This window comes from Orcinus orca, chromosome 10 (genome assembly GCF_937001465.1).
Source record: "Orcinus orca chromosome 10, mOrcOrc1.1, whole genome shotgun sequence".
In the NCBI taxonomy this organism is placed as follows: Eukaryota; Metazoa; Chordata; class Mammalia; order Artiodactyla; family Delphinidae; genus Orcinus; species Orcinus orca.
In genome coordinates this window covers 8438029-8463096 of record NC_064568.1, presented here as the reverse complement: position 1 = coordinate 8463096, position 25068 = coordinate 8438029, and the positions used below count along the sequence as shown (strand labels likewise).

At 45.7% G+C, this 25068-nt stretch overlaps 1 long non-coding RNA gene across 2 annotated transcripts in view; it reads right to left on the bottom strand.

Annotated features, from left to right (window-relative positions):
- The window catches only part of LOC125965626 (uncharacterized), a 170460-nt gene that overhangs the window by 125681 nt on the left and 19711 nt on the right, over positions 1 to 25068 (bottom strand). For both annotated transcript variants that reach the window (XR_007479743.1, XR_007479744.1), the window contains exon 2: positions 20664 to 20754. This is a non-coding gene — a long non-coding RNA (uncharacterized LOC125965626). The remainder of the gene's footprint in view (positions 1 to 20663; positions 20755 to 25068) is intronic.

The following is a 25068-nucleotide window of genomic DNA, read 5'->3' as shown; positions in this document are numbered from 1 at the left end:
CAGCAGCAGAATCAGGGGTACAAAAGGGTGGGCTCTGAACAAGGAGGGTGATACGCAAAGACACAAGTCAACACAACCCAAAGCACGGGCTCTTGGTGACACAAAAGACACACAACCAGCCGACTCAGTTCTCCCAAACTAGAAACCCCCGTGCCCTCCCTCAGCCAGCTGGCCCCATCTGGCACCAGAGCCACCATCCTGACCAGGACAGTAGACTGCCCATGACCTCAGTCCCTCTCCTGGGTGCTGCCTGAACTGAGGCCTCCGCGTGCCCCCAGCGTGCACCTGCACACCAGCTATGCTGGTGTTAGTGTATTCACCTCGGTTTGGGCGTGGGTTTCCTTGTAGAGCTGCTAAGATGAAAACCCCTGCTCTGTTAGGGTACAAACCTCTTGCTGATGTCCAACCATCTCCCTGTCGGCTCCCAGGAGGGGGCTGCACCTGATTTTGAGCACGTGTTTATTTCACAAACGTGTGCTCACGATGGAGATACTATGGAGATAAAAGACCGATGCCGTATCTACACCCAGAAACCAGACTGCAGGCCTCTCGGGGAAGGAAGATGGCCATCAATTCACTACAAACAGGGATCGGTGCCACGGAGGGGAGGTTCAGAGCGCTGTGAAAGTGAGTAACAGGGGAGCCAAAGCCAATCAGGGGTGCGTGGAAGGCTTTCCTGAGGATGATGTTTCCGTGGAGACCTAAGGATGCACTGAGATGGGACTGCTTATCTGGACCCCTGCTGTCACCGCGGATCAAGAAGACTTACACCTGAACATCCACTGCTCGGCAACATCAGGGCCACTTAATCAACACTGAACGTTTACTATCGTGAACAAACGAGCCTTTGGGAGGTGTTATGGGCTGAACGTGTCCCCCACAAAATTCCTATGAAGCCCTCATCTCCCATGTGGCTGCATTTGGAGATGGGCCCTCTAGGGAAGTGATTATGGTTAAGGGTGGGGCTCTGATCCGACAAGATCCGTGTTCTTATAAGAAAACTCCTCTCACTCTCTGTCCCTCTCTGGACGTGAGGACACGGCGAGAGGGTGCTGCCTACAAGCCAGAAAGAGGGTGCTCACCGGAAACCAAGCCCCACTGGCAACTTGACCTTGGACTTCCAGCCTCCAGAACTGTGAGAAAATAACTGTGTTGTTTAAGCCACCCAGTCTCTGGTGTTTTGTTACGATGGTCCGAGCTGACTAATACATGCTGTATTTTGACAGGAATCTATTAAAGGCCCTTCTTCATTTACTTACCATTACTTGCCTAAAAGAGAAAACTTAGACCTAGTGTTTCTAGAAAACTTAGACCTAGTGTTTCTAGAAACCTAAGGGCTTCTTTTCTTTCCCTTTTTTCTGATTAGCAACAATATCTCCATGATACGTGTAACAGTGGGCTAAGTTAAAATAAGACCGCTAAGTTCATTTTATAGCTTGGGGGAATAAAGCCGATTTCCTGTGACAAATATGTTTTATAATTTTAAGCAAACAAATAAAGTTTCCAAACAATTCACATGTTTAAATGGTTAATCTGATACTTCAGGTTTGCTCTGTCTCATTAACTCATCAAAATGAAGGAGAAAATATTACATTGAGGATAAGAAAACGTGCAGTTATTCTTTGAGGGTTTTGCCCCACCTGGTCCTTTTTTTATACAGTACTTAGGAATGAAAACTCTCTAACATTTTCTTCCTTATTTTTAGTGAGAAAGGCAAGATTAGCCCAACGTATTTTGGATTTCACGAAGGTTTCTGATTTGTTTGCTCTTTACAATTATAATTTACACTTTAACAACTCGTTGGTCTAAGAAATCAAAGCTTCTAATTTCCGATTTCCACACTATGCCTTGGGCTCTGTGCCCCACCCTTTACATGTACACAAATCATTGAGGTTAGCATCTGATGTCTACTCAGTAGGTGGGAAATGAGGCACAGGGAGGGGCCATGAAGATAAAGTCCGTGTGCCATGGTCAGAATGTGGCAGAGACAGCTTCAAATGCAGGCCTGTCTGACTCTCATCTACACTGCCTTCTACACTTAACCACCTAACCGCTCACCTACACCGCCCTCTTTTCTGATCGGAACTCCCCTCTCTGTTACATTCCTGATCCGGTCCCTCAGAGGCTACACTGTCCAGAGGACCCCCTCACCATGTGTGTAGCAGGGGGTGGCCAGTGAGTCATCCATCCTGCCCCATTCTGCCGGTTCTACCACACCTCACACCCACGACTGGAGCGTCAAGAAACAAAGGCTGCAGGAGTTCAAAACGTGCAAAACCCAACCAGCTGCAACTGGAATCTGCAGGGCTCTAGAGAGGAGACAGCACTTGACCATGATGCTTTGGAGAGGAACCAAGTTGTGGGGAAATGTAAACATTACGGACAAAGGTACGGAGTAGGGATGTTATCAAAGGCAGGAATATGTCCCAAATCAGAGTTCAGGTTTGATAAAGAACAAAATACATGTAGTAGAAGAACAGAGTAGACGTACTGGGTGTCTATCTATCACCTGGCCTGGGTGAGCCGTGGAGAACACTGAGTATCAGTTGGTAGCGGCCTTGCTTGTAGCCCCCGTCATCTTCTCTTCCGCTGCTAACACATGCCAGCAAGTACCATGCGACCCAGCTAAGCCCACCCTAGTACCTCTACCTGACCACAGTGATTGGTTCAAGGTGGAGGGCAAGGCCCTTGACTCAGGCTGGACCAATCAGATTCTCTCTTCTGGGAATCCAAGGGGTCTTCAGACACCCAACCACCGCGAGCGGCTGGACCTGAGTCACTTGCTGGCACTCTTCTAGAGAGCAGGCCATGAGCTCTGGCCGCTGAGACCCCTGGGGCATCCCTGGGTCCTACCATTCCCGAGGCTTCATTATCTGTCTCCTCCTTTGGTTTACTCAGCTACCGCCTTTGCTTGCGTCATACTCTGTTGCTTGCAACCCATATCTTTAACACAGGCTAAGGAGTCTGTGCTTAATTAAATGGAAAATGGAGGGTCATTAAATGATTTTAAGAATAGGGAGATTATCGTCAGACACGCAGAAATAATTCAGTAATTCGAAGGAACAGATACCAAACAGCACAAGGCACGCCATCTACTGAGACGCCTATCAAAGATTACTCAGAGCCACATTCACCCTCCCCTGGAAACAAGGGGCTGGATGTAGGTTTGAAATATCTACAAAGAAACCACAGAGCTCAAAGCTAGGCATCCCGTAAGGCAAAGTAAATTTCATTTCAGACAGTCAGAAGCACACTCTTCTCTAATCCTGGTGGTTTCAGATCTGAGAAATGTAATTTCACGGAACCAGAGAGCATTCAGGTTACACGTGGCATTCTATTACTTGGCCTTAGAAAATCGGTTTGTTTTTTGTTTTTAAGTCTGTGGTTACTGTCATTGTATTGTCTAAAATACTCCAGTCCTCTCAAAAATCTACAGAGTCCTCCAATTCAACAGTACTCCTGACAAGACAGCGTGATCTCCACCTCTCCTCACTCCCCGCCTTTAAGGAGGCTGAACTTGGATGAAGTGAACTCAGCCTAACACCAAGAAACTCGAGTATTCCTCAGGAAAAGGAGGGAGAGATGAAAGCATCCGATGATTACGCCTTATTTTAGGTCATTCTGGGCTTCATTTTATTTGGGACTTGACGCTGAGAAATGAGGGCAGAGAGTAACGGGTTTTAGCGGCCTCTCTGCACATGCAAGCAGGTGGGATTACCTATCCAACTGAACCTGGCAACTCCCACAGCCTAGAAGGTCACCCAGCCGGCATCAGACTCCACACCCGCCTAAGTGGGACTTCACTCTCCTGCACTCTTGCCCCATTCCTCCATGACGTCATCCCTGCCTCTCAACAGACCATACGGGCACAATGATAAAGTACGAGTCCTGGCGTATAGGTTTTCGTGCATTAGAAACAGTCATTTTCACTCTTCAGTCACACTTGATAACAATGTCATAAAGGATTAGGAAATGTTAAGGGACTTCTTACGTATACAGAATTGTCTAATTTGCTAAGACTTTTCACATGTATTATTCCAGCAATTATCTTAAAAAGCAGAGTTTCTCCACCTCGGCACAGTTGACATCTGGGGCTAGGTACTGATACTTCTTTGTATATTTGGGGGACTGTCCTGTGAACTGTGAGACGTTTAGCATGATCTCTGGCCTCCGACCACTATCTATCAGTAGTATCTGCTCCAGCTGTGGCAATCATAAATGTCTCCAGACATTTGGGGACAAAATTGTCCCTGGTAAGAACCACTGCTATCAGGTATTACCTCACTTCTAGATGTCCTTTTCTCCACTCTTTCTACCAGCCTTCACCTGGCAAGCTCCTACTCATCCTTTCACGGTTGAATGAGACATCACCTCCTCCTGGAAGTCCTCCCTGGTCTCACAAAGACAGTTAGGTACCCTTCTCTGGCTCTCTTCAATCTGCTTGTTCACCAGGATTACGCACCTGTCATACTTTATGACAATCACTTGCTCCTCCATAGACTGTGACTCCCCCAGGGACACAGCCCAGTGACTATTCATTTCCCGTGCCCCATGCTTGGCAGGGTGAATTATATCCAGAAGACATGAGAAAAATCTTTGGGGACAAAGGAAGTAGGGCAGGTAATATCAGCACCACTGTGCTCTGCAGGAAACAGAGGTCAAGGTAGTTAACCAACTTCCTTGTCCAACGTCATGAAGCTCGTTAAATAGTTGAGCTGCTTCTCCTTCCTAAATTTCTCTGGATTCCAAATATTTGTCTCCATGTCCATTGAAATCACCCAGGTCCAAGTCATCATTCTCACTGGCTGCACTGCAGCACCAACCACCTGTTCTCCACGCGTCAGGCTGGTGGTCTTTAGGGCGTAGCTCTACCCTACCCACCTGTCCACCCACCTCCACTGCCCTCACCACTCCCCACGCGCTCTCTCTGGCGTCCTTGCTGTCCCACATGTAGGAACAGCTCCCTTCCACATCAGGGCTTCGGCACATACTTCTCACTTCCCTGTAATGTTCTAGCCCTTCTTTCCACCTAAAAAACTCTCCCCTTCCTTCTGTTCTCAGTTTTAAGGCCACCTTCTCTTCCTTCCTCCACAACATGGACTAGATCAAGTCCCCCTGCCGAAGGGTCCCATGGCCTCAAAACCTTTCCTTCGTAGCACCTGCCGTGATTTATGACTATTTACTTGTGACTTTATGTGTTTAACGACTGTCTCTGCCACCCCTTCTCCAAAACTGAAGCTCCATGATGACAGGTCTATGTTTATTTTGCTCACTACTGTTACACCGTTACACTGCCCAGTGGCCTGGCACATAGTACGCACTCAATAAACATTCACGGAAGGAAGGAGGGGAGGAGAAAGGAAGGAGGAAGGAAGCAAGGGGAGAAAGAAGGTAGAAACAGGGGGAAGAGGGGGAGGGTCATGCAAAGCCGTGATGGGTGGGCAATGCGTGCTACACAGAATCATACATGTGGCGGCATTCTTAAAGAAAGTGTCAATTTCTCTCCCCTTGACAAGGATGCCCAGACCTGCTTCCCCCTTTTAACCATCCACTCATCTAATCTACAACGTAAGCAACTGTTGTTTGGAATCGGCTACACAAAAAAAGAATCAGAAATGAACAGAGCCTGTGACCTTCCAAGGAAATGACAATTGCAGTGTGACACTTCCTCCCACAGACAGAGGAGGCCTTCGAAGGTGGTACGGCCCTCTGGCAGGTTGCCACTGGTGCGGCAGAGGGTGGGAAAAGGGAACAGGAGGGAGCCAGTAACGGATGGAAGGTACTGGAGAACAGCAAGGGGGCGCCCCCTCGCTCCCTTTCCTTTGTGCTTTCTCTGATCAGAGATGAGAAGCGAGAACCTGACTTGTCCCGGGGCCGTAAGATAAAGGCTGGTTCTCAGCGAAACGAGTGCTTCAGGACAGGCCCAACATTCTGCAGCTGAGCCTTGCTGGCTCCTCCGGCCCTGTACTTCTACGCCACCTCTGTCTTCCTTCCCTTTCAGGAGGCCCACGCTCCATCCCCCAAATGCTCCAGACTTTGGAAATCTCCACCTGTGGTGGTTCATCTGCTGTGTCGCCTTGGCTGGGCCACGGTACCCAGCTTTGCGTCAGACGCCGGTCTAGATGCTGTTGTGAAGGAATTCTCTAGATGTAATTAACACTGAAATCAGGAGACGCTAAGTTAAGCAGCTCACCCTCCATCATGCAGGTGGGCGTCATACAGTTATCTGAAGGCCGGAAGAGAGAAGACCGAGGTTCTGCAAGGATGGAGGAATTCCGCCTTCCGGACTGCCTCGGGATTCAAGCTCCAATATTAACTCCTGCCTGCGTCTCCAGCCTACCTGCCAGCCTGGCCTGCAAACTTGGGACTCAACAGCCTCCCACAAGCACATGAGCCAATTCCTCAAAATAAATCTCTCTCTCTAGATACATACATCCTATTGGTTCCATCTCTCTAGAGAACCCTGATGATTTCGCCACTCCCTTTTTCTTATTTTTTTTTAAGTTCCATCACACACCACACACACATCCATACATACATTTATTTGTTTGTTTACTTTCTGCACCACGCGGCATGCGGGATCTTGGTTCCCCGACCCGGGACTGAACCCGCACCCCCTAACGTGGAAGTGCAGAGTCTACACCACTGGCCCGCCAGGGGAGTCCCATGCCACTCCTCCTAATCACAGTGCATGGCTCTGGGGCCTGGGCTTGCTAGTTCTATCTGATTAACTATTTCTGGCTGCAGCATTATTAGATATGAATAGACTCAGGGATGACTCCTCTGGGAGAACATGCATCATAACGGGCACCTGCAAGTGTGTCCACGGGCTGATTTTAATACCACATCCTCCCAGACAAGCAAGGTGAACAGCATTAGTATGTCCTTTTTTTTTTTTTTTTTTAATGAGGATGTAAGTTTCAGGCAGGTAAAGTGGAAAGACCGACTCACGTGTCCGATAAGTGTCAGCGACTTGAACTCATGTGGTCTGTCTTTGGTTTGGGGCTCTTTCTAGAACTGTGTTGGTCTGCTTGGAGCCAGGGTCTTCACACTGCAGAGTCTAACGCCAGGACCCTGAGACCTAGCGCTGGGCAAGGGGGAGAAGCTGAAGCAAGCGGCAGAAGGAACTTGGATTTCAGTCGGCTCAGACACGGTGCGAGCGCCCCTACGGGGCTGCAAACTCCCTGTGGGATCGTGGGCAGTTACTTCATCCCTCTTGGCCTCATTTTATCCAATGAGGGAACTGGAGTAACCAGATGACTGATTTCTAGGAAACGTCTCTCTCGTGTAGCCTCCCGTGACTGGGGAGAAATGGCCGAACACGCAGAATAAACTCACCCAAAGAACGCACAGTGGCTCCTGCGGTGTGTGTCTTGCTGCTGCCGTTGTCATCACTTCTCCCTGCTGCCAGGGTCTGTTTTGAGTTTATCCACCCTTGACACCATGTCTGACACATCTCTCCAGCTCATAATAAGCTTTCATTCGAGCCTCTGATCGACAGCAGGAACCAGGTCTGTCTCCCCCACTTGTTTTCTCTATCTTCAAATGTGCCAAGACAGATTAGGCTATTTCCAAGGTCACTCAATATTCGAAGAGAGAATGGAAAGGTATCTGGTGGCCTATTCGTAGAACGAGGCTGCACGCAGACAAGATGAGAGCTCAGCTGTGTGTTCCATGACAGGTCACAGGTCAAAGAGGGGACGTCTTCTTGCTGAACCTTTCCCTACCTCACAGGTGCTGGCTCGCCCAGTAGCTACCAAATCGAGCTCCTCCCTAACGGACACCGACTTATACACACAGGACCAGCATCACCAGTCAAGAGATGCTGTGCAACTTCATGGTCCGAGGTGACCCCTGCTATGCAATCTGCTTTAACAGTCTGTTGAAACAATCATCACAGGGCTAAAGCGCAGGACACGCACAGAACCCCTTTCCTTGCCAATGGAACCCTGACGTTTTGGCTGGAATGGCTGACATCTGAGCTCTTGATGGGCACCTATACTCACCCAAGCAGCGGTAGACAGTGCTTGTAAAGAAAGAAACCGTCCAACCCCCACCTGTGAAGACATGCACAGAAGCTTCCTGGTTCAGGAAAACAACACAACGAGCATGCTGTCACCATATTCCCCCAATGATTTAGGAGGAAACTGGAAAAATAAAACATGGAAGATTGCAAGTGAAAAAGGTTTTCCATTTCAAACCTGTAAGCTGTGGTTCAAAAACTGGAAAGACGAAATGCAGGCAGAAAGCTAGGGAACTTGACCAAGGATCTGCCTGGACTCTTGTTCTCAGTTGAACTGCGTCCCTCCCAAAAGTCAGATGTTGAAGTCATAACATCCAAGAACCCCAAAAGAGAACCATATTGGAGTTAAAACTGTACCTTTCAAGGGTAAGTAAATTAAAATAAGGTCATTAGGGTGCCTCCTAATCTGATATGATTGGTGATCTTATCAGAAGAGAAAATTTGGACGCATTCACATACAGAGGGAAGACGATGTGAAGAGACACAGGGAGGAGATGACCAATGATAAGTCAAGAAGAGATGACTAGGACGGATCCCCCCCAAGGCTCTCAGAGCCAACTCTGCAGACACCTCGATTTTGGACTTCCAGCTTCCAGAACTGCGAGAAAATTAACTTCTGTTGTTTAAGCCACCCAATCTGTGATACTTGGTTACAGCAGCCCTGGCAAACTCAAAAAACTCTTCAGAGCCATGGCAACATTTGCCCAAGAACTGAAGAAGGAGATACAGGTGTAGGGTTCCCTCTCTGAGCAGGTTTACAATGCCAATAAAAATGGTCAGCGTTTCAAAGCAGATGCTTTCCAGCAGGGGGAAATGTAAATATAATGTACATATACATGAGAGGACAAGAGGAGAGAAAAAGGGAGAGATTTTCTCTTGATCCTTTATTTTCTATGATTCTTTAAAGCTGTCAGGTTGGGCTCCACGAACCACAGCAGTTTCCAGGAGTAGACCTTCGGTGTTGTGAAGGAATTCATTCATTCATTCTACAAATATTTACGCAATGTCCCCTGTATTCCAGACGACGTTCTAGAAATGGGGGTACAAGTGTGAACAAAATCACTGCTGTCACCGAGCTAACATTCTAGGAGAGGAGACAGGTCATAAACAACAAAGTACATAAATCCTATGTTAGGCAGTGACACAAGCTATGGAGAAAAATAAAGCAGGGAAACGGGATGGATTGTGGAGAGCTGCCGATTTATACGGAGTGGACAGAACTCTCTGATTATTGACTCAGTGTGTCTCTGCCCTATTCTAGTCCTTCCAGGGTCAGCTCTCTGCAGCCAGGGGCTGGAAGCTTACAACCTACATTCTTCCAGATTCCCTGGTAGCTAGGCCTGGCTAGGTTCTGCCAGTGCAGGCCCCGCCAACAGGAGGCGCCAGTGGGAGACTGGAAAGCAGGAAGGAGGAGGAAGCAGTATTCTTTCTGGTTCTGGTGGTGCCCCAACAACCTGCAGCTACCAAGGCTGAGTAGAGGGCTCTCGGGTCTCTGATCAGACAGAGTGATCCATTAACAGCAGCAGTTAATGGCTCTGGCTCTGGCTCTAGCAGTGATAACATCAAGTGTAGGTCCCTTCTAGAGCCCAGGCACCAATGCAAGTGAAGAGTCTGGTCTTCCTGCGAGGCAGTGGTGGCGGTGAGCCCAGCAGCAGCCGGCTCTGTGGCACAAGGAGCATGGGCTCTGGGTTACACCATTTCCCCTTTCCTCATCCAGCCCTCCTCGGTCACGAACCTCTGTATAAGCCCACCTATCCCTTCTGCTCCTCCAAGCCTTTCATTTCATAATCAATCTCCTCTATTAAATTCTGTATGAAATGCCTAGTTGTTCCTGTGTTTCTGACTGGACACTGACCAAGACAATAGGTCTCGCTGAGAAGGTGCCAGGTCAGTAGGGACTTGAAGAGGATGGAGTGGTATTTGTGGTGATCTGGGAGAAGACCATTCCAGGCAGAGGGGAGGACAGGTGCCAAGGTCCTGAGGCAGGAGCACACCTGGTATTTTCAGAGAACAGCAAGGAGGCCAAGGGAATCAAAGCACAGTGATGGCGGGAGAGAAGAGCAGAAAATGAGATCAGAAACAGCCAGATGATGAGGCCACTGAAATTTCAAGATTCCCAACTGACTATGTGGAAAGGGAGAGAATGACAAAGTAAGCTGGAAATTATCCTAACTGTGAAGACATATCAGAGCTCAGTGTATGCCTGTTTCAACATCATGAGAAGAGAGAAACTGTGGGAGCTACTATTTAGAAACAGGGTCAGCAGACTACAGCCCACAGGCTAAGTCCAGCCCACCACTTGTTTTTATAAATAAAGTTTTATTGGCACACAGCCACACCCATTCACTTACATATTGCATAAGGTGGCATGTGCACGTCCATGGTAGAGATGAACAGCTGCAACACAGACCATATGGCCCACAAAGCCTAAAATATTTACTCTCTCCTTTACGGAAAAAGTTTGCCAACCCTGATTTAGAGAGTTAGTCATCTCAGGGATGAAGTGCAGGTGATTTCAGAATAGGAAAACTACCACATATGGTTCGTAAAAAATTGTGTAGCTTTGACCCACATAATGTAGAGTCTTGGTACAAAGTGAGCAGAAGGACGATAAAATAGGGATCTCCAAGTCCATCACATAATTGTTGACCTAAAAGCAGTCTGCACATTGTCAGGAAACTATCAAGGAGTACCAGGCAGGGATTGAGTCAATGGAGGGGGGCATGAAAATTGGCCAGTGACATGATCGCTTGAGTAAGACGATATCTGCTTACAGCAATCAGAACAAAACAAAAGCCCAGGTCCAGTATGTGGTGGAAATCCAGGGATGCTGGACAAGAGCAGCATCGGAGTTTTGGAAATCTGATCCTAACCCTAAACTCCGGGCTGGGGGGTGGGGAGAAACGAATGCATCTCCAGTTCTCACTTGATCCTCACGCCCCTAACCTTCCCCAAACGAGCACCCTCCCTGCACTTCAGCCTTCCTTCCTTTTGCCGAGGTCAATGCCCTAATCTGAGATTGGAGTAGAATAGTAAAATGAGTCTTTGGATGTGGAAAGTCAGCTCCTCATTTTCTTAAAATGTACAGAACCCTAAACTAACATTTGCATTTCCCCAGCTCCAGAGTCCCACAGACCTTGATGAGCCACGAGGCAGTTAACACAAGCATCGCTGGGTAAACTCAGCTTTCGATTGGCAAATGCATCTTTTTATATTAAGGTAAAACAATAATAATCATTTTAAACAATCATGTGGAGTGTGATTACAAAATAGCTCATTTGGAAAGAACATTATCACCTTATGAGATCCCGGGAGATTCTAAGACGGAAGGCGCTACGGATAAAACCAACTGTTTCGGGGCTTTGTTATTTCCACAGCACATGGAGGCAACACTTACACTTTAATACCATAATGAAAAAAACAATGCAAATTCTGATTAAGTAACAAGTGAGAGCACTAGTTACAGCCAAACCCAATGTCTCTCATATCCTTGCTAGCACTGAGGAGGAACTGCGGGAGAGGTTTCTAGACTTCTGGGGCTCCTCACGTACCACTCAGCTCTGTGCACTCACATTCTGAGCACGCTCCCTTTATCAGCTGGGTAATAGCAAGGGTGTGCTAGCAAATGCAAACAGTTACCTTTTGCAGTACTCCACTTACTCGCTATTTACTCAAGGTTTCTGGAAAGCAGAATTCCATCTGGCCCAGTCGAAGTCATGCTGAGCTTGTTTCAATGGTGAGCTGTCCAGAACAGTATAAGCCCCCTGACTTGGGCTGACTGGTAAAATGTCAAGCCTGAATTACTTAACTGTCAGAGAAGTCAGACGCATTGAGTATTGTTGCCAAGGTACCACTGTGTTTCTTCTGAGTGCAGAGTAACTCCTAGAATCAGAGAGGAACACCTAGTGTCCATTCACTCACCAAACAGTAGCTGAACCCCTTCCTTGCACCAGATGCTGTTCTGAGTGATAAAAGACACAATTATGAGAGAATAGGCAGGATTCTGCCTGCATGGAACTTCGTATCCAACAGAAACGGGAAAGACAGGTCGTCATCAAATCAATGGTTGTATGAAAAGATGTACACAAACTGTTTCCTTCCAAATACAGCAACCAACCCCATTAATCTTATTTATACAAAGATAAATATTATTATAACACAATTATAGGTAATTTTGAGCAAAGCCACTATCCAAATCATGAGTTCCTGACATGTGAACCAATGCAACTTAACTATAAGTTACGATGGTAAAGACAATGTCTACTCTTTGAGCTATCCATCAACATTCCTTCAGCTCATGTACGTCTTTTCCTACTGCCACACGCATCAGGCTTGCCTCTGCACAAAACAGAAATTGTGAGCGCTTGGAAGCTGTGTTCTTATTCTAATCAGCTTTCTCCCTCTTCATGTTCTTACCTCTATTCCCTCATTAACCCACTATCACCTGGCTTCCGCCTCTGTCTTGCCAGGTGACTACTGCCAAGTTTATGAATGACTTCCCTGCTGCTCAATCCAACAGACAAGTGTCACTGCTCAGCTTCCTAACCTTCGCAGCTGCATTCAGCAGAGCTGACTCCTCTGTCCTGTCCTTATCTTCCACGGCACTGCATTCTTGTGGTTTGCCTCTTACCTTCTTGGCTTCCTTTGCCCACTAATCTTCCTTTCAACTGTGATACTCCCCAAGGATATCTCTACCACCTGGCTTCATACTCTGTCTCCTGGCTTCCACATGACCATCATTGTGCCAATGACTTGCAAATGTATGTACCCAGCTCATGCCTCTCCTCTGCGCTGAAGAACAAAATGCTCAGTTGTCTACTTGGCAAGTCCCCACATACCGCACGTACCTCAAAATCAACGTGTCTAAAACTAAACTCTTGACCAATTCCCGACTCATTTTTCTCCAAAGTCCTCTGTCTCCGTGAAGAGCACCACCAGTTGTTACAAAGCAGAAACTCAAAGGCAAGCTTCCTCCTTCCTCATCCACCACATCCCAATTCATGTCAAGAACCATCGATTCTACTTCCTAAATATCTCTGGGACCCACCCAAAGCTTTCCACGTCTACTGAAACCACTAGAGTCCAAGCCAACGTTTTCTTTTCCTTGGATCACTGCAAGAGCTATCTTCCATTTTTACCCCTTTCCAACCCATTCTCCACGTCGCATCCTGAGTAATCTCTTAAAACACAAATCTAATAATGTTGCTCCCCTGCCTGAAACTCTTCAGTTACTCCTGATTGTGCTTAGAATACACCCCAAACCCTTAACCTGGTCATGGCTCATCAGGCACCTGCCCACATCCGCTGTTCAACAAAACTGACCGTTTACTTCCTCAAAGAAGCCACCCATCGTCCACCTTCAGGGCCTTTGCATATTCTGTCCCCAGTGCCTAGATGTGTCCTCCTGTTCACTTTAGATTTCAACTTAAACATCATTTTATTCTCAGAGACACCTTCACTGGTCCCCAGACTCCATCAAGTACCCATTCTTTCCAAACATAGAACTCACTGAGATTCCCCCCTTCTAACACAACTGTAATCAAATAATCAATGTATTTCTTCCCTGCAGGACTATCAGCTCTACGAAGGCACATAATAGCTTCACAAGCACATCTGAAAGAATGAATGAGTTAGTAAGTGAATTACTAAAACAGCTTCAAGAATGTCCTATACATGGAGTGGGCCAACCCAGGACTTACAGCCCAAGTACCACCTGCCTAGTGATTTAGCGAAATCCCTCATGCACTGTCTGTCAATTACATGGAAAAAATGTTGTTCTGTCATCACGAGCAGATGAGCCACATGAGAAGATACAAGTTATTCCGTTCATTCATTCTCACATTTAGTCAATGAAGTGTTTTCTCCCGACCCTCTTTTTCTCTATCTTTGCTCCATGATACAAGCAGTCCAAGAACTCAACAAGAAAGCAGTATCCTGTTGTGTCGGGTCTAGTCCTGGCTGGCTCAAAACAATGTCCACCTGTCTCACCTCAGCTCACCTTTACGTAGATCTCACCAGTCCATGCAAGTATGCACCAAAAGTCTTTCCAAAGCCAGCGGAGGGCATTAGGTGGAACTCCACTCTGTTTCACCTGCTTTGACCTTCTGCTATATCCTTTCTTGCTTTTTCTGGATCTCCAGCTCCTGATCTGGCTCCCAGGACCTTACCACCCACCTCTAGCTATGCCCTCCTGTATCAGACACACTACTCCAGGGAGTCAGGAAGCTAATGCTGTGTATCACACCAATTCAAATTTGAGTGCCTTAAAACAATGACCACCTATATTTCAAGGATCTGAAGGTCGGCCACGGTGAGCTGATTTACACTGAATTTAGCCACAGGTGGCTCTGTTCCACATGCCCCTCATTCTCATCCTGAGGCCAACGGGCTCGCCGGTGCACGGCATTCTCACGGCAACGGTAAAGATGCAGGAGGTCAAAGTCTCAATGCACAAGTCCAGTAGAGCCTCTGCTTCTGTCATATCTGCTAACACCCCATTGGCTAAAGTCAGTCACATGACCAAGCCCAAAGTCTAGTAGGATTGCCACCACTCCACTGCAAAGCTGTAAGGAAAAGGGCAAGGATATAGGGATGGTTAAAAACTGAGGCTAAGGATGCAATGTACTCCCCCAGACTTGACCTGACATCCAGCTTGAACACCATCCCAGTATTCCATACACAGCACAGGCTGCAGACAGACACTCTATCATCCCTGTCTCTTTACTCCCTTTGGCCCTTTAACTAGCTCTGCCTCCTGGCTGGTGTCATCTTTAGGAAGAGCATCAGACAACATGCTGCGTGATGACTATTTCATAATGAAGACTTAAAAACTGGTCAACGTTTTGAGTGTTCTACTTTAAACATTTTCTAAGCTGAGGAATTTATTCTACATGCAAACGAGTAATAGGAGGGTTGTGTGCTACTGGGTTGGCCAGAAAGTTAGTTCAGGTTTTCCGTAACATCTTATGGAGAAAAACCCACATGAACTTTTTGGCCAACCCAATATTTTGGTGTCATCTATGCCCTTGTTACGCAAAGGGTGCTCCATGGACGGGCAGCCTGAGCATCACTCATAGGCTTGTTAGAAATTAAGAATCTCAGGCTCCACCCTGGCCCTACCGAATGAGAACCTACCTTTTTAAAAGACCTTCATGCGATCTGTACGCATGTTAAAGTTTGAGAGACGATGAACCATGCCATGACTTCTTCAATTCAGAGAAAGACCAAGAGGTAACTTTGGTCATGATGATGACCAAACTTGGATACAATCAGTTCCCACTCTTTGCCGGCATAGAAATGGACAGCAAATAGCAAGGCTGCTGTTGCCATTAGATTATTAGACTCAGAGCTTTGGTTTTCCAAATCTCGCATGGGGAAGGGGAGGATGCATTCCTCAAGGAACAGTCTATTTCTTTTGAAATCATGAAATTTCAAACAAATTACAAGAGAGGTCAGGCTGAAAATTAAAGATACCATTTTGTTGGGTGACTTCTCTCAGGCACACAAAGATGTTTTTCTTCACTGCATCATTTTTATTGAATTTCTGGGTCATTTAAAAGGGGAAAGGGTAGTTTTGTCCAGAGTGGTTAGGCATATACAGTGTGTTGAGTAAAAGAAAAAGTATAAAAGATTCTCACTAACTGTGAAGTACCCATTTATGATGGATGACAAAAATAACTCAGGAACCATGGAGGAAAGGCAACATCCAAGCAATTTTCTTATATAGAAATAATGTAGATAGGAAATACAAAAGAGAAGTATCATTTTCAAATATGTCTTCCTCATCAGGAACGGAGGGGGAAAATGCACTACATGTAACGTGGACAAAAGCAATATTGGAAAAAGTTCCCTGCGTCCTTCTGTAATTCATTCCTTCCTCCATCCCTGTCCCCAGGCGACCACTGCTCTGCTTTCCATTTTCATAGATTAGCTTGCATTTTTTAGAATTTTACGTAAATGAAATCATACATTATATACTCCTTTTTTTGGTCTGGCCTTTCTCACTCAGTGTAAGGATTCTGAGATTCATCCAAGTTGTTGTATCAGTAGCTGATTCCTTTTTATTGCTGCTTAGTTTTCCATTATATGACTAAGCCATGGCCTACTCATGGATACTTGGGTCGTTTCTATCTGGGCTACTAGAAATAAAGCTGCCATGGAAATGTGGGTACAAGTCTTTAGAAGGACGTGTTTTTACTCTTCATGAGTAAGTACCTAAGAGGGGAATGGCTGATCCCATGGTAGGTGTATTTTTAACTCTTTCAAAAAGCACCATTAGACATTTGCTAAAGTGTCTGCAGCATTTTATATTCCCTCCAGCAGCGTGTGAGAGTTCCGGTTCCACCCGTCTTCACCAGCACTTGGATGGTCAGTCTTCTTCACTTTAGCCACATGGGCCTAGAGCATTATCGCACTGTGGTTTTAATTTGCATTTCTCTAATGAATAATTACCCTGACCATCTTTTCACGTTCTTATTGCCCATTGGTAAATCTTACTTCTGAAGTGTCTATTCAAATAGTAGCCCATGTTTACTGGGGTACTTTGCTTCTTATTATAAAGTTGTACAAACTCTTTATATATTCTGGATACAAGTCTTTTGTCTGATATACGAAACTGCCTAGATGTCAGTTTATGGCATAGATATACCACGTAAGAAAAATGTTAAGGTCCTTTGTGACTCTCACAATTAAGTATTCTGTGGTTTGGATGTATTCCTGAATATTCAGATACTTGTAGTTATGGAACTGAATTGTATAATAACATGCATTTTTCTTTTCACTCAATTATTTGTATTTTAGGCAGACATAATCCGCTCAGCATGGATAGACACAATTTAAAGGATTTCAATGCCTTTTGCTTATTTATTCTGTTTTCTAGGACCACAGCCGTTTAAACTGCACAATGTGGCTTTACTTGACGAAGAACAACTATTTTGTCCAATTTCCAGCTGCTGTGGAAGAAATGGGAACTGTTTTGAAAAAAGGAAGAAAGGGAAAAAGTCATGAAAAAAGGAATCTTGTTCCTTAAGAGCCCAAACAAGCACATGCCCAGAAAGGCCAAAGGAGGTACCTAAACACCCTAAGAAGCCTTAGTAAAAGGGGTCATGAGGGGATTTATAAGATCATAGACACGACACTGGAAGATAAGACCAGGTCTCACTTGAAGACCAAACGGATAGGTTTGGTTACTGGGCAGTGTGACCAAGGGGCCAAGTAAGGCCAGAGAGATTGTCAGGCAATGTCAATATCTCTGGGTTCATGCAGCCAAAACTAAGGTCCCTCAGAGCACCAGGGCTCTGATGCCTCCTTCAGTAGTGGAAATGTGTCTAGCACTATTTCTGAGCTTGAGGACCAAGAAGAGGCCAAGGCAGGACTCCTGTCTTCAAGCAGCTTACACTCTAGGGAAGGCAGATAACTTAAAAAAAAAAAACAAAAAAAAAAACAAAGAAATAGCCTAGGAAGAGAATCCAAGGGCAGCTCAGGTTAGCCCAACCTACCACATAGAACACGAGATATAGGAGCCCAGTACAACTGAGCACTGGGGTACAAAGTGTGATTGGCGGCACTCACGGTTTTGTTGGACAACCCAGAACAGATGTGCTCCTCAAGCAGAGGACTCAAAGCAGCACCAGAAAATGCCACAACTTCAGCGACACTGATGCCACAGAAAGCCTCATACGTCAGAAAATTAACTTAAACCGCCAAGAGATATGGCTCCCAAATTGCCTTCCTGTGATCAGCCTGTTTCTACACAGAGGCGACCAGCAGCCAATGAAAGCACACCAAATCAAGGGTAGAGCCTAAGAAATGAATGACCCCCAGAGCGCCAAGAGTCAGCAAGGGGATGAGCCTCTCGCTACCTCCCTTGGCTAAAAGACTTTACCCGTCCCAAGTGAGGAGGCTGTGTTATAATTGTTATAATTAATTAGACACATGTCGAAGTTCATTTCTCAGTAAAACTCTGTGCAAGACTGTTTAGATCCTTCTCACACCAATTCCTTTATGTGTTTTCCCATAAAGGAGCCATGACAAAGAAGGAAATCCTGCCCTTTGTGACAACATGGATGAAGCTGGAGGACATATGCAAAGTGAAATAAGCCAGGCACAGAAAGACCAATACTTTACGATCTCACTTACACGTGGGATCTAAACAAGTCACCCTCATACGACCAGAGAGTAGAACGACTGTCAGAAGCTTAGGAGTGGGGGAGAGGGAAAATGTTGGTCAAAGGGTAAAATTTTTCAATTCTAAGATAAATAAGTTCCAGGGATCTAATGTACAGCATGGTGATTATCGTTAATAATGCTGTACTGTACGCTTGAAATTTGTTAGCAGAGAAGATCTTAGGTGTTCGTGCCACCAAAAAAAAAAAAAAAAAGGTAACTGTGATGGGTGTGTTATTTAACTTGATTGTGGTAATCATTTCACAACATATACGTATATCAAAACATCACACTGTACACCTTAAAAATAAAATCACGTTATACAATCCAAATGTAAATACATTTTAAAATAAGTTAAAACAATTTATATTCAAGAGGGCAGCTGAGAGGCTACGGAGCACGCAGTTAACTCTAAAGCTCATTTCACAATTGCCCCAGTGACGGTCCACGGCCTCTGGGACACACACACTGCATCCTGTCCACTGGCTGGACCCTGACCGCCAGGAATCCTGCCCTACAACTGTCCCCAAAAGCCAGCTGCCTCCACCACAATACTCCCCAAAGATGGACTCTGTGTCCAGCTTGCCTCCTCTTGCCATGTCACCTCAAAATCTCTCCTGCGTCTGCATCTTAATGATGGAGCCTGGGTCACATGACTCTCCACCCAGCAGCAAGAAAGTCTAAGAAAGTTAGTATTCGACTCCAGCCTTGGAGAGGAAGTGTTCATATTGTGAAAATACTCCTAAGACTTTGCAGAAGATTCTCTGTGGCTACAAAACATAACAAATGTCCATGCTATACGTGGGCTCATCTATCCAACCATTCAGTCCACCAGGCCCCCAGTTAGCCATGCTAGCGTGGGGATGGGGAAGGGGGACAGGAAGTACCCAAGACAGAGGCGTAGGACAAAGTGTCTGGTTTTACTGAAACTGCACACTCATCCCCATGGGTATTTCCTTTCTTCTCATCTCGTTCCCGAGGTTCAAGTCAAGCTTCAGCCTCAGTTGCTGGCATGTAATGATGGATAAAACTGAGTCCGTGAATTACTGTCACTGGAGAACAAACCTACGCTCATTTTAAAGAGCTTTTATCTGCTCAGCACACAGTAATGATTAGCTAATAATGGCTGTTGTATTTTGGCAAGTACATTGAGACTTGCTAAAAAAAAAAAAAAAAAGTCTATACTTCCGTGGGAGCAAAGCTAAATGTCTGAACGATGATAAAAATACTGGAGGCCAAACAAAGTGGAAAAGTTCCAAATAATAACAAAGGCTATTTTTCAGATACTAGCAGGCTGAAAAGAAGGTCAGGTTGTCAAGACAACTCTCTTAAAAGAGAGGATCAAACCAACCTACTGAAATGAATCTGTACTATTAGTATCACAGAGATGTCATTCCATTCTCTTGCTTGATTTCATGAAAGCAAGATTCATGATTAGAAACAGGAGAGAAGGGTCAAATTACCCAGGTAAGTAGGTATCTGTAATATAAGTTCTGATATTATAACGAAGTCAGTCCAAAAATGCTCAAGTTGGTATTTATCTTTGCCAAAAATGTAACACGTTTGTTAAAGTGTGTCACACACACACACGCACGCACGCACGCAGCAGTGAACTGCTTTGTTTACGGGCAACCGCATCAATAAAAACAAGAGGGAATTGACTCTATCAGGCAAAGTCAGCTGTAATTTTGCAAATAACTTTTTCGAGGGGAAAAAAAAAAGCCTCAGAAGTGTTTTCTTTTCCTTAAGATTAACCCATTACTTAAAATACAGCAATTTTATTTGACTGTCTTAACAGTGCCAAAGATATGAACATAAGCCTTTAATATCCAGACCAACTTTATGATTCTGAGTAGATATACTCTGCATAAATACCAAAGCCACACTTAATGTGTATTATGAACTATAATATAATAGAGATTCTATCTTAGAATGAAACTTTGTTTTAAAAAAAATAAGTATATTACAGAAACGGGGCACTTGACACATGAGACAGCAACCAAAACAGTTATTTTAGAATGAAGGTCTTAAGTGGGCTTAAACACACAAATTCAAACTAGTAATGGATTTCTCTTTAGTGAATTTCACGTGTCTAAAAACACTGTGATCGAAATAAGTATCCTAAGTCTGACAGCTTTAAAAACATGCCTAGACTTAGTTTCAGAATTGTCAAAAGCTTAGAAAATTTAGGCATTCAGTCCACATAGTTTCTAGAGTCACTTCCTGAAAAGCTACTCACCTTCCAACAATTGGTGACTGTCAGGCTGGACAAACTCCTAACGTCCAGCAGCCGCTTGCCTCCCAAATCAGCATTGCCCTGCCTGTAAGCAGCAGCAGGGCCCCAGATACCATGGCTTCGCAATGGGTCCTCTCGAAAGGAACGGGGCTTCGCACTTGCCAGTTCTCAGTATAAGAACTTTTCAAATAAACTTTCTATACGGCACCGCAGGAAGTCACACATCCACCTCTTTCCTACCTCTGTTGACTTGGAAGCTCAGCTGGTTCCATAAGGGTTGCTTTCATTATGCAAGGAATGTTCTCCAACCTCCAGCTGCCATTCTCATCACCTGCAGAGACAGAGATGAATAGGAAAGGTGGATGCACGCCAGGGAAGTGATTTCCCTGGTCCAGGTGCTAATCACATTGGTGACATTCAGCCTGGACACAGAAAAATGACACTCAGAGCTAGATGGAGAGAGTGCCCTTTATTTGCAAGTTCCTGGGCAGGGAGAGCCGGTCCTGAACAAAACACTGAACTGAGGAAAGTCTACCCCAACTTGGCCCACTCTCTTCCCCACCTCCATGTGCCCCAAGTTCCCACAATGCTTCCTGCAGGGAGAACATCCCTACACATCCTTCAATGGCTCTGAGCCTTGAGTTCTCCATCTGTAAAATGGGGATAACTATTTCAAGTTTGGGGTTTGTTAAAGGAGCTTCTGTAGGTAGCCAGATACATGTAAGTGTAAGATATTGTTCTTTTGTATTAGCAAGGTGATATCAATCCTGTACTATTGATCATAACTTCCAGGTGTGGTTTTAAGCTAAACCTAACAAGCCTCGCTAACATTAGTCGTATTAAGAGCATCATCTTCTATTCCCACGAGCTCTGGAGCCAGTAGTGAAGGAGTGAGAACAGTGGCTTGATCCATTTGTGTAGCTACGATCCTTTTAGCTCTTATAATACGATGTACCAAGCACTGTGGTAATGATTTAACACAGAAGCTCATTTAACCTTTGCAACAATCTGAGGATCGAGGTGCTACCACCCAAGGTCGAGGGAGGAGAACAGGGAAGGAATAAGAGCTTCCCAGGGCTCCTCAAATACCATGCAGACAGCTACCTACTCCATCTACATGCAGGACTCTCTTGGAAAGCAGACTTCCCCCAAACGGGATCATCACCCCTAGCAAAAAGCACACTGTGCTTTGTGTGCGCCTCTCCTGAAGACGGGTGTACAGTTCTATTCACACCCTCCCTCCAAGCTGCTCCGGCAACTTGAGCAGGTCGTTTTTTCATTTTTCTTAGACTAAGTTTTCTCAACTGGAAAGCAAAGGCTAGATGATGTCTACAGTTCCTGAAATCTCTAACACTGCAGACAGTGACACAAATCAGCATCACGCTGTTACAAAGCACAGAGGTCGATTGAGCCAGCTCGTGAGGAAGGAGTTTATCATGGTATGGTCAAGGGTGTAACTGGGAAGTGGTCCAGCCCCAAGGAAGAAGCCCTGAGGCCAGCCATTCTATCACAGAGTCTCTGCTTTTATCTGGGCCGCACTGCTGTTGTCTTTACTCTATCCACCTGGGCTCCCCATCTCCAATCTCCCTCTCTTTTACTCTTCATGACCCTGATAATGTCAGCTTGCACACCGGTTTACACATTTCCCTTCTGAGGGCATCCTATGGCCTTCTGCCCACCCCCCATTAGCTGGAGGACATCGACACCAGCCAGCCTGGACCAAGCTGACCATTTACCGTCCTTTCCCCCTCTTCTCTCTTCTCTACAAACTGGCAAAGATCCCGTCTGCATCGCTCTACAAGCCCACAGACAGGAACCAATTCCTCCTCTCAAACTTATCATTTAAATGGAGGTGAAAAGTCATCCTAATGTGCACTTACTATGAAGAGTTGCTCCTATAAATGGAGTACTGAATGACAGAGGTAACACAACATTGAAGAAGAGGCATTTTCTCACCTGAGAACTTAATTGCTACAGCAAATTTAACAAGGAGCTCTTGACATTCGATTTCATAAAACGTGTTTTATTCTCAAATTGTACCTTTGATTCATAAACCGCAGGGTGAGGGCCCGTCAGCGGCCGTGGGGAACATTTCTCTTCCTAAATACCAAGGTTTAATTTACGCCCGTCAGGACTAAAACTAATTTATTTGGCTTATAATATAACTCAAAGTGCCTTTAATTTATGTCATTATAATTTTGAAAATAAATTAAACCGTTGCCCACCTTTACAAATACATGTATCCCTTGAGATTCTGTACAGGCCAAGGGTCCAAGTTATCACTACGAACAGCAGTTGGAAGAGACGCCACCTTACCCCCTCTGCCATGGTTTAAACCGAGAATGTGAATAAGAGAATCCTTGTCTCAATTCTTTATAAATATTTGAGGACTTACGTTTCTTATCAAGGCTAAACGGGGGTTCAAGTTATCCATCCAAAAGAATTTTACCGAAGGATTTTATATGATAGAATGTGGGGGAAAAAAGGAAAAAATAAATAAAAATTTAAAAAATACACTAGAAAGTATGTGTATACCTTGTTTTCAACAAAAAATAATTTTGAAAAAGTTCCAATTTCATTAAAAAATATTTATTAGGTGTTGATTCTACCAATCAAGTCTCCACTAGAAATAGATGATGCACTTAAAATAAATACTCCTGGAGGGCTTATTTACACGAAGGTGTGAGCACAAGGGTAACGACAAGGGGTGGTGGTGAGCACTGGGGCTATAGCAGCAGTGAAGCCATGTGGCCCCGAGGCCAGAGGGACCAAGGGAGGGGACAGTTCCCAGACCCTGAAAGAACAGTCCAATGGTGCTCTACCTTTAGAGGAGCAGTGACCTGGGGGATGGGGGCAGGGGACAAACACCTGGTCTGAAGAGCACTCACAGGGAAGGGGCCAAGGGAATAAAGACCTTGACCTTGTTTTCCTCTCTTCTTCCATTTCTTGTGGGGGGAGGGGCACCAGAACCGTCCATTAGCCAAATCCAACTGGGAACCAGAGGATGGCAGAACCCACTGATGGGATGCATAGAGATTGGCCTTTGGGGAAAGAGAGCAGAGAAGGATGGGAAGTGGATGCAGGGCCACAGGGAAGATGCCAGCACCCCGACCGCACTGCACCCCGAGGACACACAGTTGAAGAGCCTCACTGAGGGCCCTCAAGAAGCACGCAGTCTATGGGAGAGAGAACATATGGGTGTAAAACAAACTATAAATAGAGTATTGTGGAATTTTAGTGAAAGGAAAATGTTAAATCCTCATAGCATCTGTCTTCTTTGCTTCTGTAGGAGCCCTTCCCCTCCCTCCGGCATGAGCATCCTTGTTTCCCTCATGGAGATGGTTCTCAAGCTTCAGCAACATGTGAATCAGTAGGAAGGCTGCATGACACACAGATGACTGGGCCTGAGCCCAGCGTTTTGTTGTTGTTGTTGTTTGTTTTTGTTTTGCCACACCACGCAGCATGCGGGATCTTAGTTCCTGGACCAGGGATCGAACCTGTGCCCCCTGCAGTGGAAGCGCGGAGCCCTAACCACTGGACTGCCAGGAAATTCCCAGCATTTTTGATTCAGTAGTTCTGGGGTGAGGCTCGAGAATTTGCATTTCTAACAGTTTCCAGGTGATGCTCAGGCTGCTGGTGTCCAGGGACCAGCGTTTAAGAACCACTTCCTTAAGGAAATTACCTGCCCTCCGAGCTCCAAACCTCAGTCCCTGTACTCCTGTCGTGCCGTCAACTTCCCACTTATCCACTGCTGGTCCACAACCCAGGCCTGACCAGTCAGCATTGCTCATCACCCTGAACGTCATCCAGGGGCTGTCTGCAGCAGCGTGAGTCTGGGTGAGGCAGCGTGACCTCAGGCACCCCCAGCTCCTCTTTTCTCTTGTTCCCTGGAGACAAGCCCAGCTCTCACATGCTCACCACACTGTGTTTACTCAGGGAATTTATCTTCAGGAAACAATTCAAAGTCTGTGCCACGATTTAGCAATAAGGATGTTCACCACAACATTATCAGCTACCTAAATACCCAGTTATAGGGATATGGTTACATGAAGTATAGTACATCCACCAATCGGATACCACAAAGCCATTAAAAACGTGAATGCAAAAATATCTTCCTCTAGGGCTTCCCTGGTGGCGCAGTGGTTGAGAGTCTGCCTGCCGATGCAGGGGACACAGGTTCGTGCCCCGGTCCGGGAAGATCCCACGTGCCGCGGAGCGGCTGCCCCCGTGAGCCATGGCCGCTGAGCCTGCGCGTCCGGAGCCTGTGCTCCGCAATGGGAGAGGCCACAACAGTGAGAGGCCCACATACCGCAAAAAAAAAAAAAAAAGAGGTAGGATCTACAAGAAGATGTGGTACATATATACAACGGAATACTACTCAGCCATAAAAAAGAAAGAAATAATGCCATTTGCAGCAACATGGACCTAGAGATTATCATACTAAGTGTACAGAGAAAGACAAATATCATATGATATCGCTTACATGTGGAATCTAAAGTATGACACAGATGAACTTATCCATGAAAGAGAAACAGACTAACAGACATAGAGAACACACTTGTGGATGCCAAGGGGGAGGGGGCTAGGGGAGAGATGGATTGGGAGTTTGGAACTAGCAGATGCAAACTATTATATATAGAATGGA